Source organism: Bombus pyrosoma, linkage group LG1 (assembly GCF_014825855.1).
Source record: "Bombus pyrosoma isolate SC7728 linkage group LG1, ASM1482585v1, whole genome shotgun sequence".
NCBI lineage: Eukaryota > Metazoa > Arthropoda > Insecta > Hymenoptera > Apidae > Bombus > Bombus pyrosoma.
The window spans coordinates 4423106-4439502 of NC_057770.1; the positions used below are offsets into that span (position 1 = coordinate 4423106).

Genomic DNA, 16397 nt, shown 5'->3' on the forward strand with positions numbered 1-16397 from the left:
CCGAATCGATCTCCGTGTTAATTAATATTCCTCGCGAGCGGCGAGCGGTGTCGAAGAAAAAGAGAAAATCGAAATGACGGAGGAGGCGAGTGGAGGGAACGGTTGCGAGAAAGAGGCAAGCTACGTAGAAAGAAACGAGAGGATGTTAGTTAATCCTAAACCGGTTATAAACGCGTTTGGTCATCGTGATATCGTTGACTTACTAATTGCGTGGATAAAAGACAAATATATTTCTTGGAGAAAGAGAGAAGGAGCACGATCGACTTAGGGGTTAATCGTCGAGCCGGAGCTATCGCGAAAATCGTTTTCGCATGGAAAGGAATCGGTCGGGGCTCCTATCGTACGGAATCTAATTACCCTATGTAAATAGGTTTCACTTGATCCCTATGGTCTGCGTTCGATTAACACGGACTTTTGTTCGCCCGCCATTGTCAAACATACCGGAAACGAGGATATCGGTAGTACAGTATCGAGCTACATGTGCGTAAAAGAGTTTAAATTGTTGCGTTGAAAGAAAGTAAAAGGCTTCCGAAGATTTCTGCATTCGGCGATCTTTTCCGCGGCCAAATGCTTCAACGTATCCGAGCAATGACTATTGTAATTTTATAACGATATTAGCGACGATACTAGATAGTAACAGAAACTCTTCTTCTCGTCCATCGAATAATTATAGAGATGATTATCAATTTCACGAACGATTGTAACTTACGTTAGAGTGGTCCATCTCGCTCGTAGTGGCAAGAGAAAGATGACTCGTCGATATTAGAATATTATTTCTCACATTCTGCCGTTATTTATAGAAATGTTACCTAGAGATCCTTACATACTTTAGAAAGAATCGTACAAACTCACGAGGACGGCGTTTGATTTTCCTAAAATATTCGATTTTCAAACATCTTTAAAAACGTGGTGCGTTTCTCCTGCACTTACGCCAAAGCAAAAATGTTCTGCTTCCGCTCTAGATTATTCATACGATTAAAAACAATAAATATACGTTAGACGCAATTTTAAAAGCTCGTGGATCAATTAATATGTCTCTTAAAAACGATGTACATTTTGACAGGCGGCACCTTGTGTCTCTAACGGACACTGTAAGTAAAAGATACTTACGCGGATCAATGGTATTTCCGGAGAGAACGTTTATCGCTGGTCGATTCCGATATCCACGACCGGTAGAAATTCTGAGACGATCTTCGATCTTCGTTAAGCTAGCCAGCCGATCGCCCAATGAATCCGTCGATATAACGCGCCGAGGGAACTTTCTATCGGACCATTTACGCGACGTAACATCGTGCCGTAATTTCGCGCAATTTATTCGACGGCAAGGACGCTCGGTGAATTGTTACTCATGCACCGCCTAAGTGTGCGCAAAGTGGTAGCTCGTGTAGTTGGGCCGTAGGTGGCCGATACGAAAGCACGCTCGTATCGTAAAGCACACGACATTATTGTTTCTCAGCTCGAAGACTGGCGCTGATCACCCTTGCGAGATGGCAGATTTCTTCTCAGACCCTTCGGCAGAGAACGGCGCGAGATCGTTACGAGAGGGAGAAATAGAAACTGTTGCGTTAGACGAAATCTAGATTTCCTTTATCGTCCGGCACTACCACGCCGCTTTCTTCAGAAGCAGCCTGGTGTCCGTGCGGATTTCCTCCACGTTAAAAGACAAAAACAAAAGAGAAAGATTTCCTTTATTGCGTAAGATCACATAGATCCTTGCGATGGAGATGCATTTACGATGTGCGCGCGTTAAAGGATCTCTGTGATAATAGAATTGCAGGATTTCGTTGACAGGCGATATGTCAAACTATTGGAAAGTTGTCACCTTTTGTGGGGAGGAACGTTCACGATCATTCGAAACACAGCGATAGTTGTAAAATAATCTTCGTCTTTGGGGCCGCTACAAAATGAAGCTAAAGTTATACGTATATCATTCGTGATTTTTATTCCTCGATAATAACAGAATAAATTAGAGCAATAAAAGCAGGATTAGCTCTATGCTTGTATAACGTGACATCGATAGAAATCTCATCAACACCGCCAAGAGAACGAAAAGGAACTGAATTACGACCTGCTCCTCGTATGATACACGCGTGTCACACTGAAAAGAAAATAGGGAGAAAAGAACGAGGAAAGAGTCTCGGCTTTTATACAACACAGAAAAAGAAGCGGTAAAAGAGCGATGACTTCATCGTGGCTGAATGCAACGTGAAAAGTGGCCGCCGATAGTAAAGCGAGTTAACCTGAAAAGCCCGCGAGAGAGTGCGTTTCCAGGGTTATTGTGACTCGAGGAGGGAAAAAGAAGGGGAAACACGATCTATTGAAGGAATTTCGAGGCACGACCCAGTTCGAATTTCTGAATGCGTTCGCAGGCCGTGTTCCAAGGGGTTCGAAACGTCTTACTCCTCGGAATGAAAGCTCGAGTCTATCGCGCTGCTATATTAACACCGTCGAGCAGATTGTTCGATGAAAAAAGAGAAATGTCGAAGGGATGGAACGCGGGGGTGCGGAAAGGTCAAGCTGAATGCGCGTCTCGATGGATCCGTTGTAGTTACTCGCTCGACCGAGATTCTCCCGAGTATCTTCACGCTCGATCTCGTGCTTAATTTCTGGACCCATCGACGAGATCTTTCTCACGGTGGTTTTCAGTTACGTCGCAAAATTCGCGGAGAAACAATGTGTCGTCGATAGAGAATCGTTCGTTTTGGTAATACTTCCAACTGGTAATATCAACCGTTTCCTACCGAGGGAAATGGAAACTCTGTTCTACATAGGAAGGACGTTCGCTATCCACACGACTATCTTAAACTTAACGCACACGTTAATTGAACTACTGAGAAGCCCTACTGATAGATAATTCCTCAAATTTTAAAGTAGAAAAACCCGACGACGTTGTAGAATCGTTCTTTCCAACGCATCTTGAAATTCACTATCGGCTAATACAACTTTCTCGCGACAAACGAATTTATAAGAGCAAGTAAGCAAGTTATTCGATTTTTGGGGAAGAGAGCAACAATAACGTTCCTGGATAATTGCGCAAGTAACAGATAGTACAATGGAAGACTTAATCGATCGTAGAAACGTGCAGGTTGGTTCGAAAATTTCGTATAAAATCACGACATGAATTTCAAATTCATCCGATTCGAAACATCTTCCATTCGAACCTACCGTTCGCTTTAACAACCACTCGCAACGACTTCATTTCCAACCCAAACGGCAGCTCAATCTCCATTATTATCCATTATCAGCCAGAGTCCCCACGAGGTTGCAAGAAGATCGTCAGATAAGGAGAGATTATTTATCGCGCGTTTCCTCGGCGGTGGCTCGCCTATTACAAGAGTTATAAGAGAGAGAGAGAGAGGGAGGGGAAAAACAGGTTAAATTAAAAATTTGTTAAGAAAGACTCGTAATTACCCAGGCTGCCGGCCTCGGGAGGCGGGTTCACTCGTTTTTCGCCGATAATGTCAGCGAACCACCAGGCTCCGGCCATTTTCTCCGTGCCAACCCTTGGCGGAGGTGGCCGAAGGCGGTCGCCCTTGTACGCCGTTTATATCTGATTGTCCCTCGGGGCTGATGTAATTAAACTCGAACCAAAATTGTCCGCCGCGACGGCGAAACTTCTGTCCTCCTCACTTACAAACGAACCGGCCAATGCTTCCATTCAGCCATTACACGGCCCTGTTCGACGATCGAACCAAGGAAAAATCGAACGTTCGTCTCGTCGACGTTCGACCGACGTTGAATTACCGTAACAAACGATGGCAGATAATCCGGATTAACTTCATGGACCGAAATTTTCTATTCTTATATCTTTTACCGTAGATAGAACGAACTCGACTAGGCGTGAAGAATGTTTCACGCTGTTATGGTCAGACACGAGGTGAATGTTTTAAACATTCAAATTTTAGAAAAGACGAACGTTCGTTCGAGAGAGTTCACAGTACGAGAACTATAGAAAATTCAGACGAATCAATCCTGCGTTTTCTTTATTGTTATAGGTATTTAAAAGAACCCGAATGGACCTTCGAAATTATAAATTAACCTTCCAAACAGACTACGATGCTCGAAGACGATTCAACTCTGAGAAGAATTCTTATGCTCAATTTCCAAATGATGCCGGAGTCTTCCGGGGGTAAGAAGAAACGTGGCGTGTAGTAAAGCAAGGAAGAAAGGGTAAATTACAGGGGCGATTCCGGCGTCAGGACAAAACTATTCCGGCCTCGCGACGTTCTACAATAATTAACGCCATTATAGCATTTAATTGCCGCGAGTGGCAAGACCACCCTTCTCGCCCACCGCCATCTTGTTTTTCCCTATCTCCCTCCCTTTACGGCCGCTCTGTCGGAGGGTGGAAGCGCAAAATGGCGGTTAATCCCGTCGGGGGCGGCTATTTAAATTCCGCTCCGCTTCGAGCCTCCTGCGAACCCGTTTACGCTTTCGCCTGGGATCAAGCAACTCGGACCAAGTTGTTCCCTCTTCGCTTAATCCTTCCTGCAGGCCGAATTTCTCTCTGAAATTCGGTCCATGGTACGCGTACTTACTTCGTCGGATACAAGATTTTCGGTCTATGTAATTCAGCTATGCAAATTTCCCGGTGAAATCGTGGAAAAAGGAGCGAAGATGGAATTGTACAACTTCCGACGGTGAATCTTGAAATTACTCGTTCAGATTTCTGTTCTTGATATCTCGCTACGTTGTGAAAGGTACCGTATACCTTTCTTCTGTACCTACTTCAACGATATTTTCTGGGTAGAAGGCTTCATTGAAGTTTTATCCGAGAACCGGCTTCTTCGCGGCTATGAAGACGCGCAATTCTTCAGCGTCGCACAAATACATCGTATTCCGAAGTGTGTTGCGAAACGTGTTTAATCCCCTCGTCTTATAACGTTGCGTCGCACTTCGCAGTGCGCATCGTGGATCTCGAAGACAACGAAGACGTTTTCTTGCATCGAAGTTCACATAACTAAATACGAATCGCGTACGATGTTTTCGAACTAATACGGAATGTCTGACGGATGTATCCATGAAAAATTATCGTTAGACAAGGTGTCAATAACCTAATCATCGTCTACATCATCCTCGTCATTTATTGAAATCCAGCATCGTGCGAAGTTTCTCTTCGTCACGTTTTACAATTTCATGCAAAATCCACTCGACAACTCTTCTCGACAACCAACTCGACACGTCCTTTCGAAACTCTAATACCTCCCGAACCAACCGCTTTCCTGTCTGACTAACGCCTCGCGTAAAACGAGGCTCAGCGTCCGCGTGCTTGTCGTAAATAGTCGCTTTCACGGGGGAATATTCTCGCAAGAATATCGCGCGTATCCTTTAGCAGAGAGGGCAAGGATCGTGCGCCAGTTTTTCTGGACCGAACCCCTCGGTCTCGACATTTTGACCCGCTGCAGCTCGAACACGGCGGAACGCGCGCGTGTGCCGGCGCATCGTGGTGCACGTGTGCCCGTGATCGCACACGATCCCACACACCGTATCTCGAAGAGCAAGAGAAAGAGAAAGAGAGAAAACTCGTGAGATATTTATGCGTCGCATTGTCTCTCACCGATAAGTTTCGCCGCGGCAGGACGAGGCCTACGACGACAACTTCATTCGTGCGGGCCCCTCCGAGTTATGAACCACCGGCTCCGGATCGTATATACGCCGCGGTTCCGCGCCGATCCAAGCCGGCCCGGCTTTGTGCACGAGTGCACACGTCGATGCACACGCGTGTCCCTCGGCGACGCACCACCCGGATGCTCGTTCCACATGTATTCCGCGAACTTGACGAAGCCAGCTAAGAAATATCTATACAGATGCATCTCCAAGTTGCCTTATTATTTCTTAGAGCGCTCACAGTTTCTGCGAAATTATAATCCAGTTTGATGAAATCGGCGTTTCACAGATACATTATATAACGTGCGATAGAGCGGAAGAGGAAAGATCGAGAATGTACAGGCTGCTAGAGAAGAAAGATTTAAGATTTTGTTATAACAACCATGACGCACGAACTATGATGGCACAAAGCGCAACGAGATTCAACGCAACGGTTTCCTGGATCGTATCTGTTAATTCCTTTGGAATTTTTCTCGCGAGAAGAACAAAGTAGCGGAGGGATTACGACCAGAGATAGAAAATACGTGTCGTGTAACGTAATGTAGAAGGAACACACGATCCGCGGATATCGTAATCGATCCAGCGTTAAAACAAAAGGAGGACAGATCGAACGTTTTTCCAAACGTGGAAACAAACTCCTTTCTCTTTTAAGCGCGGCGTAATGCCACGATACTTATCGTGCCCCGTCGGTTCCAGTAGCATTCCCCGTCAAGTATTTCCTCGGGAGAAAAGTAGTAGTCATAGAGGGTGAAAATCACGAGCAACGGAATCAAACAAAGGAACGTTCGCCGCAAGAGTAATTCCATCGCGTTCGGTTCGGTCCCGCGATTATCGCTATCTCGACTCTCGTAGAACGAGAATCTGTTTGGCTGGAAGAGATCGATCGTGCCGCGCGTCATTTGTCATCGTATTCCGTCGTATCTGGCTGTGGAGAGACGAGCCAGAGGGGCCACGATGACTATGGTAACCGACTATAGACGCGGCAAGGGGAGAAAGGGGCGGAGGGTTGTCACACGTGGCGTCGATAGCGTTAAAACGATGTATCGGTGGGCGATCTAAAATCATCGGACAATGACGCGCTAACTGGATAACTAGCGGGGACCTCCTTATCTCGAGGAACGATAAGCGTTCGTACGAACCCTCGCCGACCTTCGTCATATTACATTAGCGCCCATAGAATAATGTATCGAGGGGGTGTCAACCCTGTAAACGGGCCTCTACCCTCGCCAGGAACGACTGTACGACTATATTCACATGGTAATGCGAGCGGAGCGCGATATCTCGCGCGACGAGGGTGAAGCGTTATTAACAATTTGGCCTATCGGGAATCGGCCGCTCTCTCTGTTTCGCGAGCGTGCACGCCTCGCGTCGCGCTACCCTTTCCACGAGCCAAGTCTCAGGACCCTTCCTTCGACCTGCGAACGACTGTCGAGATCCTGTCGACCAGATATCGCGAAGCTTCTTTCACGCTGTCGTCTGACAGAGTCCACGTTGCTGCGTCCAAAATAAGCTGCTTGAGTTCGTAGAGATGTAGACACGGAGGTTGAATATTTATCCAAGAAGAAAGAGCAACGGTAAACTCTAAAAGATTCTACATGCAGTTCTTTCAGAAAATTGAGTACAGAACCCGCTATTTATCTGAATAGTTGGCAATGAACGGTTATCGCAGTAGACCGGAGTTCGCGTACGTACAGTGGCTACAAAAAGTACCCGCGTACCGTTCTATCGCTACTCTGATTAATTAGGTCCAAGTAATTGGCGTACAAAAATTTGGTACTATGAAGATGAAATTCAGAAACTGATAAAGAAAGACTTGGTAGGAGAATTCGACTAAATTTTCAAAGAACTACCAAACACGTTGTCCTCCAGAATGATCTCATGCAACTTCATCGTTTCAGTCCGTGGTCGTCAAAGAATTACGTTCATCGAGTTACAACATCCATAGTTCGACGCTCATCGATCGTACACAGGTGATCTGTATAAATATCGACAGTGAACGAAGGTAGCGTCGGAGACGTGGTGAAAAGTAAAAGCCAGGTCGAGGTATCAGACCGCGGAAAGAATCAGGGTGGCCCAATATGGCTCCAGCGTTTCTCGTTGGCCTGGAGAAGAGGTCTCCGGTTCCCTGTCCGGCGAGAGAGGGAGCCGACGAGTTAAGGAGCGTATAAACCGACCATTAGTATCGCTCGGCCACTGTCCATTGTTTCGTTGTTTGCTGAAACAATTGACGGGGGCCAGCCGGTGTGTTCGGTCATCTCGTTAGCGCTGCGCTTCCACACAGGACAGCATTGTTCGTCGCTCTGTTCGTCGCCGGGCCGGTTAACACCCGCGGAAAAATCCTAACGAGCTCTCTCTTTCTCCTTCCCTTCTCTCCTTTCTCGTTCTCGTCCACGTTTTATCTTCGCGGCTGTTTGCCGCGCACCTCGCCGCGTTTAACACCTCCGCTCGCTTTTCGAGCGTAGCCTTCCCCTTGTTTCGCGAGGCAAACCGAGTGAACGCGGCGGTAATTGTCGCGATAACGCACCGCGTCAGTCGTTTCTTTCGCTGAATCTTTTAGGCTATTTTCGGTATCTGGATATTCCGTTAATATTCGCTTTCGCGAACAGCCGAGTGAACTTCACTTTTTCTTTGACCAGTGTTCACTCTCGATGACCAACTCTCGAACGAAACTCTCCGTCGTCCCTTCAGATGTCCTTCTTACGGAGCAGGTGTCATTCCGTTGCTAGTTTCTAAAACATAGCGTCCTGCGTTTATCATTATGATTTATATTTATTGTCTTCTTACTTAGTCTGAGGACATGCGTCGACAGAGAAGAAACCTATAACATACGATAGTTGATTAGAGAACTATAATTCGTTCGGCGATAATTCGTTCAAAAATTGAAACACGCGCGCGTAATTAAATGAAAGCTCTGAAAATGTTGACTCATAGTACTACGATCCTCGATATGTTTCCACGCGTATCGCGTAAGTTGGCAAATTTCCTAGAATCTCCATATACTTGCGATTATTCTCGATCTCGCGCTTCGTGAACGCTCTGAAGCGATTAAGAACGCGTCTGCGCGAAGCATTACGGTCGTTCTCGCATGCAGCTGATGGCCGCAGCGGCTTCGGCAACAGATATTTCCCAGAGGCAACGGATATTAATCAGCCACGGACTGACTGTTTTAACAAGTAGAACGGCAACCGAAGAATATTGACTGCGAAGTGTCGTTGGTACAAGCAGTTAATAAATTCCAAAGGCATCCGGGTGAAGAGAATGTTTTCGCTCGCTAGCAAACGACAGCCAGGCGGCAATTACCGGCGATGCTCGAGCAGAAAAGGCGCGTTCGGTACGCGCCGCGGCCACCGGTTAACGGAAGGTGAGAATTAACGACGACCACCGAGAGGCGATACCGTTTCCGTACCGCGTCGCTGCGGAAGAACAGTAAGCACAATTCATTGGCAGCCTACTTCGATGGTTCGTTTGTGAGAGCCGTCCAGAGAAACGCGCGGCTCGTTAGAGGTATCGCTGTAAGAAGTTGAAGATCCGCCGGACGATTTGAGGAAACCGAGCTTTGGCTTATCGAAAGTCACGTATATAACTTGTTAAACCTCTCATATTACGTCGTTCCGATGTATTCCTCTTAGCAATTTGTTTTTCCAATAAGAATACGACAGAACTCCGAGTTTAGGACGAGCTGCGAAAAATATTGCCAGTGTCAAATTGTCACGAAATCGCCAGTCCGTTCTTCTTAGCTAGCAAGCAACTTATCCATTTTGAGAGAATTAAAGTTCTATTAATATCGTCCTTATCTTTGTCTTCCTTCGTTCAATTTAAAACATCGAACGATTATTTCGTATCCGGAGTGGGAGAACGATATAAGGGTGCGTAGAAAACAGGGGGTGGAAGAAAGAGGGGCTAGAGGCGAACGAAATAGGAAAGGGGAGGTTAGAAATAGGAGCTAACCGAGCGTGAGAGATTAACCCCTCTAACAGCGGCCGCCCAGTATATCAAGGCGCGTGATAAAACGCCGCCGGCCTCTGGCTGTGTGTTGCCACCCCTAACTGCCTCTATTGACTACCAGAATCCAATATATTCTACTCCAACGGCGGAGAAAACCGACTGGGAGGCGCCGGAATTTCATACATCTTCTTTCGACGATCCATCGTTTGGGGTGAGACCGATATCCCTCCCCTGCACACCCCCTCCCAAGTCCTTCCTCCTGCGTTCGTTGTGTACTTTTCACCCCTCCACCGCAACCCCGTCAGTTCTCACGGATGCTACGATAAAGCCACGATCATTCTGGATTGAACTCGTTCACCCCCGAAACGAAGGCGATCGCCGCCACTCTACTATCGTAGCTCGCGTTTATTTCGATTTTAGCGCGGGGTTGGTGTAAAGCGTAATGGGATGCTAAGCGATTGCGTTAATTTCGACGTTTGGAATTGTCTTACGGATGTTCCTGTTCATCGTTACGATAGATAGTAGCAACGTTTTAAAGGGTCAAGGGGATATATTAATTAAATATATCGTGTATTCACAAATTGTACAACACTACGTGGCATTCTCCCATATGGTATTTGCGAAATGCTATTGATAAATCTCTTTTCTTACTACATGTTTCGTTTATCGGCTACGTAAAAGAGGTAGTCTATCGCTTGATGGATGCCTGATGTGAGAAACAGTCATTTACTAGTTGCATGGATTTCGCGAACACTGTACCGACACGATGATCGATTAATCTCCTTTCGTCAAACTTAATGGTCGGTTAAACAACGTTCCCGGTCCATCACACAAAAATTCATAGTTACCCTGTTTCGACGAGAGAACGGAAACAATTGGATGCGTCGGAGGGATCGGATGTCGGTGATCCTGTCAGAGTGGCGGAAGACAAATCCAAGTTTCAGCGCGATGAAAACGGGAACGAAGGCGAGTAACACGGGATCCAGGCCAGCCTAATGCCTAAATACCCTAATAGCTGCGTAAACAAGGGGGTTCGCTTTGAAGTCGAGCGCGATTCCGAATTTTTCGAAAAGATCCGAGCGGAAACGCCGACTTCGGAGTTTAACTTGTAAGCGGATAACGTTGAGTCAACGGCTTATTGTTTCAGCAGGGTTTCTGGATTTCGACCACTTCGAGAGTTATCGATGGGGTTGTGTTTGCCCAGTTGGACCAATAAGCGGGACCCACCTTTAGGCAACATGCTCCATTTTTCTCGAAAAACCTTCCAATACCAATAAATATATTTATCGAATTATCGTCTGGTTACCATATTACGATTTTACTTCCTGCGCAACTTTAACTAATAGAATTGATATTATCCACCGTTTGAAAACATTTTCCGTTTCCTTTCATTAAAATTGAGAGGAACGAACGAACTTTGTTTTATATCCTTGTCATCTCGAATATTTACCTTCAAACTTGATGACGTAGGTGGTCGAGAATTTAACTCCGACGCTAATCAAATCGGCCGAATCGCTTGACGATAGCGATACAAAGATGTTCCTCGATGAAAGGAACTCTGTGATATGCCGTGTACGCGATTCAACGTTAGAAAATTGAAATTTTCGCATGTAATCTTAATTCGATCGCTAGTATAACACGTGTCTGATTTTATTTCTTCGATAACGACATTCCTGCGACGTAACACGTGTTTCGTTCGATTCATCGAACCATCAACAATCGCAACGACTGTGCAAACACATTAAGAATTCATTGTCGTTTTCATTATCACGTTATAACAATATCCTGTTCTATTGCGCTAGCTACACAGTAGCTTTCCTCTAGCAATTTCACAAAGATTTATGAGATCGGTAACAGTCTCGTAAAAGGAACAAAAGACGAATTCTGTCTTAGGAAGCCATTACAAATTAATTTATGACGCTTTTTGCACAACTCGGCTCACGATTGCGCAACCAGTCCACGTTAATTTGTCATAAACAATAGCGCCCATTGTCCGGGCCTCGAACCGCACCGGTACAATTCTCATAAATACGCGACTCGGCGCCGAATGGCCATTGTGCGAAGGCCTCAGACGAACCACGGCATCTAATTGACACGGTTCGGCTGGATTATCGGTCGCGTATTGCCACACTCGCGATGCAAGTGCATTCGATTAACTCAAGGTGGTCCACCGTCGACCCCATTAAAAACATTTCCAACGATTTCGCTCGATCGTTCGTTATTAAGAAAAAGCATTTGCTTTTTTCTCCTTGCCAGTCTCGGGGACAGTTTCCCGTCTGTCGCGATTAACCTTATCGAAGCTTAGCTTTTTTCCTTAATTACATTTTTGTCGCAGGATACGGATATCTCATGGTAGCGATTGTTTCTTCACCGCGAATATCCTCGTGCGATTGCTCTGGTAAAATTTACGCTAAAGGCACAGTTTACGCTAGAGGACAAGGCGGAGTTGTAGACGATACGCTAGGTGTTGGAATGTTATTGGGGTATAAAGACAGCGTCTAACGCCACTATTAAGCCCGACTCGAAGCAATATCGTCTTGGTAATCGTTACGCTCTCGAACTAGAAACTGAGCCCGCCGTAGCAATTGCAACTAGTCAGAACACAAGCGACATATGCTTTTCTACGAGGCAACATTTCCTATTTGTACAACTAAAACAAGCCACGCAAAAATAAATTCTGAAAGGTGGTCAGCCTCCTTGCCGATTTGAAAAATCAAAGGGAGACGTCAAAAGTGCCTTGGACTTTTTTTCCCCCAAAAGGATACCAAGAAGAGGCTGTACGACCGCTGTTGGACAAAGAAGGAATCGAATTAGCCAGCGATTCGCGGCCGTAATACCCAGGAACGTTGAGGGCGTGAAAAAAGCGAGTAAGGCGATGCTGAAGTAAAATAACAGGGTAGAGAGGCTGGCAGAAGCGGCGGGACAGATAAAGGGCATTTTATCTCGTGGAATAACCGTGAACTCTTCCTCATTTCGTCCCTGTTCGTTCCTCCCTTATTTCTCGCCTCTTACATCCAACCTACTTCCTTCTCTTTCATCCTAACACTCTTCCTTCCTCTTTTTCAACCTTCATCCCCTTCCACGGTGGTCGTTTCGCCTTTCTCTTTTTTTTTTTATCCGGACCGTTCGCGCTATCCACGTCGAATCTTTCAATAAAAAATTTTGTAGCCCCGCGGAGTCAGCGCCATTTTGTGAGTTTAAATGGAAATCCGGACGGGAGAGTGGCAGGGAGGCCGGCGAGCACTCTTAGCATGCAAATTAAAGTGCTGCCATTTGAATGCGAATAAAACGCCCTCGAGAGCGCGAGCTCGAGGCCAGAAAGAGAGAGGACGAGAGAAAAACCGATCGAGCAAGAGGGATAGTCCAATGTACGGTGAAAGAGAGAGGTTACGCTAAGAGAGACAGAGCGAAGAGAGGGGAAGAGAGACGAGGTTGACAGATCGCGCGACAGAGGTGCTTACGTGGTCGAGAGGAAATTTCGAAAAGAATCCTTCTTCCACCCTCGACGGAGTTACGCCCCTTTGGAAATATGGCGCCTTCGGGACTTCCTGCTACTCTCGATTCAACCTCGTTTCCAACATTTTCCAGGCAACCAACGAGACCTCCTCTTACGCTGAATTTCAACGCAGGCTTCTCTGTCCTACGATTTGTTATCGTACGCAATATCGCAACAGCGCCATTATGAATTATGAGACTCGTGGTTGTTTCCAATGCAATTTTCTCGCGTTTGGTGGAACGTTGTCTCCGCAGTCTGTTGCGTAGTTCGCAACACGTCCGATCCTAGATCTCGTGGACTTCCGCGAGAGACGTTTTCAGGTTACAGGATCCGGTGCACATCCCACGCAGAGAGCCTACGAGAGCGGAAATTGCGGTAAACGCCTGCCTCACGACTCGTTCTTCCGTTTCAGAAACACCGATGTGTTTTTGTATTTCCCAATGATCGTAGAGTTGAAATTACGATACATGGCACCGTACTCCCGTGGCAGCGCCTAATTCGTTCGTAATTAACGTTCCCATATTCTGGTCGGAAATAAAATAAATTGTAAAGATTCATTTGGTCGGGCAACGATAAAGAATCGAGGGATAGAACGAAAGACGTAACAGCCGTTCCACAAATCACGATTATATTCATGGAGCAGCTCGTTTTCGAAGGTCTCCGTATGAGAACCGCTTTTCTCGCTTTGGTTATTACCCGGAGCATCTCTTATAGCAACGCGAGCCCCCCAGCCGGGCGACAGTTATGAAATTTCTTTAGAATTATTTCGCTCCCGCCTAATGCCGGCCACACCGTGGAAGTTCACTGGAATAAGAAATAATATTTTCTCGGTCCCTGCCGGTTTTCTGTGGCTTTCCTCTGCCCGTAGCGGCCGGGAGGCGGCCAGGCTGCAGGATTTAATGCGGCTTTATGAAAACCATCGCGAGAAGTCTTAATTGCAGCCGCGGAGAGCGAAAAATTATGCGCCCTTATAAAAACTCTCTGGCCTTTCCTTGTCTTTTCTCGTTCCCTCTGTCGCATCGCCTTGTGTACGTGGATTTACACGCGAATATTAACGCAGATACTGAAATTTATTCTCTGGTCGATGAATCGTCACCTCCCTTCCGAAATTTTCCCCTTCGACCAGCTAATACTTTATCTCTTCCCTGTTGATTCGACGTAAAGTAAATATATTAGTAAAACGGGAATTTTTTTAAACGGAATCAATACGCGTACAAGTTGCACGTTTTCTCGGGAAACGGCAGGAATTTTCCAGAACGTTCACCCGGCCACATTCATAAAAGCCACGACCGCTTGTTGAAGTTTAAAATCTACTTACGACCAAGGGCAATATTCTCGAGTACTCCGCTGTCTCTGATTTATACATGCTGCGGGTTAAATTTATCGCGAACGTAACTCCTATTAAGAGGCACCTTCCCTTCGCGCCTATCCTGTCACATAGAGCAGTCCATCTACCGCGTCCATTCCGCCACGATCTACGTATCCATCAACTCAGACATCTATAACTAGACCCTCTTAAGCGAGGGTTAAATTACCGTCGCGCCGTTCCAAATAAAACCCAATAACCTACACGTCTTTCCTCTTCCCCCTAAAAAAAAAAAAAAAAAAATGTAAATCAAGTGGAATCTGCGAGATTTTCCGCTCCAGTCCCGTGAACGACGAAGGAAACAACGACGAAACGTTGTCGATTGGAGAGAAATTTCGAAGTCTATCGGAAGCGAGGAGGCGCATCTCTCGCCTGGCTCCCGTGGGGATGGCACACGAGCGATTCGTACGCTCCTCGATGGCGCGATCCCGAGGCTGAAACGCGTCTGCGATTCGACGAAGGCACTTAAGAAGACGAGAAAAATCGTTTTATAAATTCCATTCGGCTGCCGGTTGCATTTCCCTTCTGTCCTGGCTGGCTCTCCTTCCATGCTGCCTCATTTCCCAGCGCCGTTTCTCTCTTTCGGCTGCAATCCACGGCCTATTCGCTCGATCTCCTCCATTCCGTTTTTCGTTATCGCGTCCAATTCCGGCGTTCGAGATATCTACCCGGCGATAAGACCGAGCGGAATTTAAATAAAGCGAATCAATATTCAAATCCGCCGCCCTCGCGACCCTCCGCCGCCCCTCGTCGCCCGCCACAGCCACCACCAACGCTATCGTCCTTTCCTTCTTTCTTTCCTTATTTATTTCCCTGTCTAAGCGCGCTTTCCACGTCGGTTTATATCGACGGTCTCATTTATTCGGAGTCCCTTTGTCGAACGAGCCGATCTCCTTTTTCCCGCTCTTCCCTCCCCCGTAGATCCCTTCCACCCTTTCTCGGATCCAATAGGTCAAATGATTGGTTTGTACTCGCCCAATCGGGTCCCTGTTCCAACGAGCCTCGAGACCTTCGAACAACGGAAACTATATCGCCGAGGATCGTTATACTTCTTCCTACGAAGATCGATGCCTTCCAATTACCGTGGTGCAAGTATTCTTTTGCCGATAGAATCGTGAGACGTCCTACAACGAAACTGAAACGTTTAATTCTTAATTGCTCAAGTAGGTTAATCGATTAAGTAAGACTCGATTAGTGAACAATGATCCGTGGCGAGCGAAACGATAACAACAGTCCTACTACATTATAATACATTACAATTTCTTTTAGTTACGATTTACATACGAATTAAATCCTCGAGAAATCTTAATAGCGTGGAATTAGACTGGAAGGATCATGGTAGTCAGCAAACTCGCGGACAAGATTATCGACTACGCGTATCCTCTACCTGTATTCTCATTTGAGTCAATCTTCAAACGCGGAACCCCATAACTTAATACCATAAGAATAACCTACTCTCTCTCTCTCTCTCTCTCTTTCTTCGGGAAGGTCTCACTGACCGTGTACGATTCATCTTCCTGATACTCGGAATACTGGCGCGCGAGAAATCTGGCATAACCATAAAATGACGAGGGCCAGTGGGCATTTAACGGGTCCCCTAGAGGAGACCGATGGTAAGCACGGTGGCCAGAATTTAGCGTAATTCAGCGATTTCTGTGCAAACGGATCTTCTATTCCGATAGCAGGCAGAGAGCTGTGCTGGACGACGGTCATCCCGGATCCGCGGAGGCTGCTCTCAGCTTTATCCCCGAAGGCGGCGCGATTGAATTTTATCTGCCGGTTGCGCCGTTACGTGTGTATATCGGAAATACACCGTGGCGACATGTAAATCCGGGAATACGTCGTTGGACGGCTGCCGTTGCGTTAAACAATGCCTTTTGTTTCAAACACACCCCTTGGGTCCGTGCTGAACCCACCACGGCTATCGAGGCAAAATCCCTCGACTGTATTTGACTTTCGATGCTGAACTCGTTGCAACTTTTA

General features: G+C 46.5%; 1 protein-coding gene across 9 annotated transcripts in view; it reads left to right on the forward strand.

Annotated features, from left to right (window-relative positions):
• Window positions 1-16397, forward strand: part of LOC122568510 (homeobox protein Nkx-2.5-like) — a 179611-nt gene that overhangs the window by 123551 nt on the left and 39663 nt on the right. The window contains exon 3 of one of the 9 annotated variants that reach the window (XM_043728348.1): window positions 3996-4129. The exons of the other annotated variants lie outside the window; for them this stretch is intronic. The gene's annotated coding sequence lies outside the window, so the exon portion shown is untranslated. The remainder of the gene's footprint in view (window positions 1-3995; window positions 4130-16397) is intronic. 9 annotated transcript variants of the gene reach the window in all.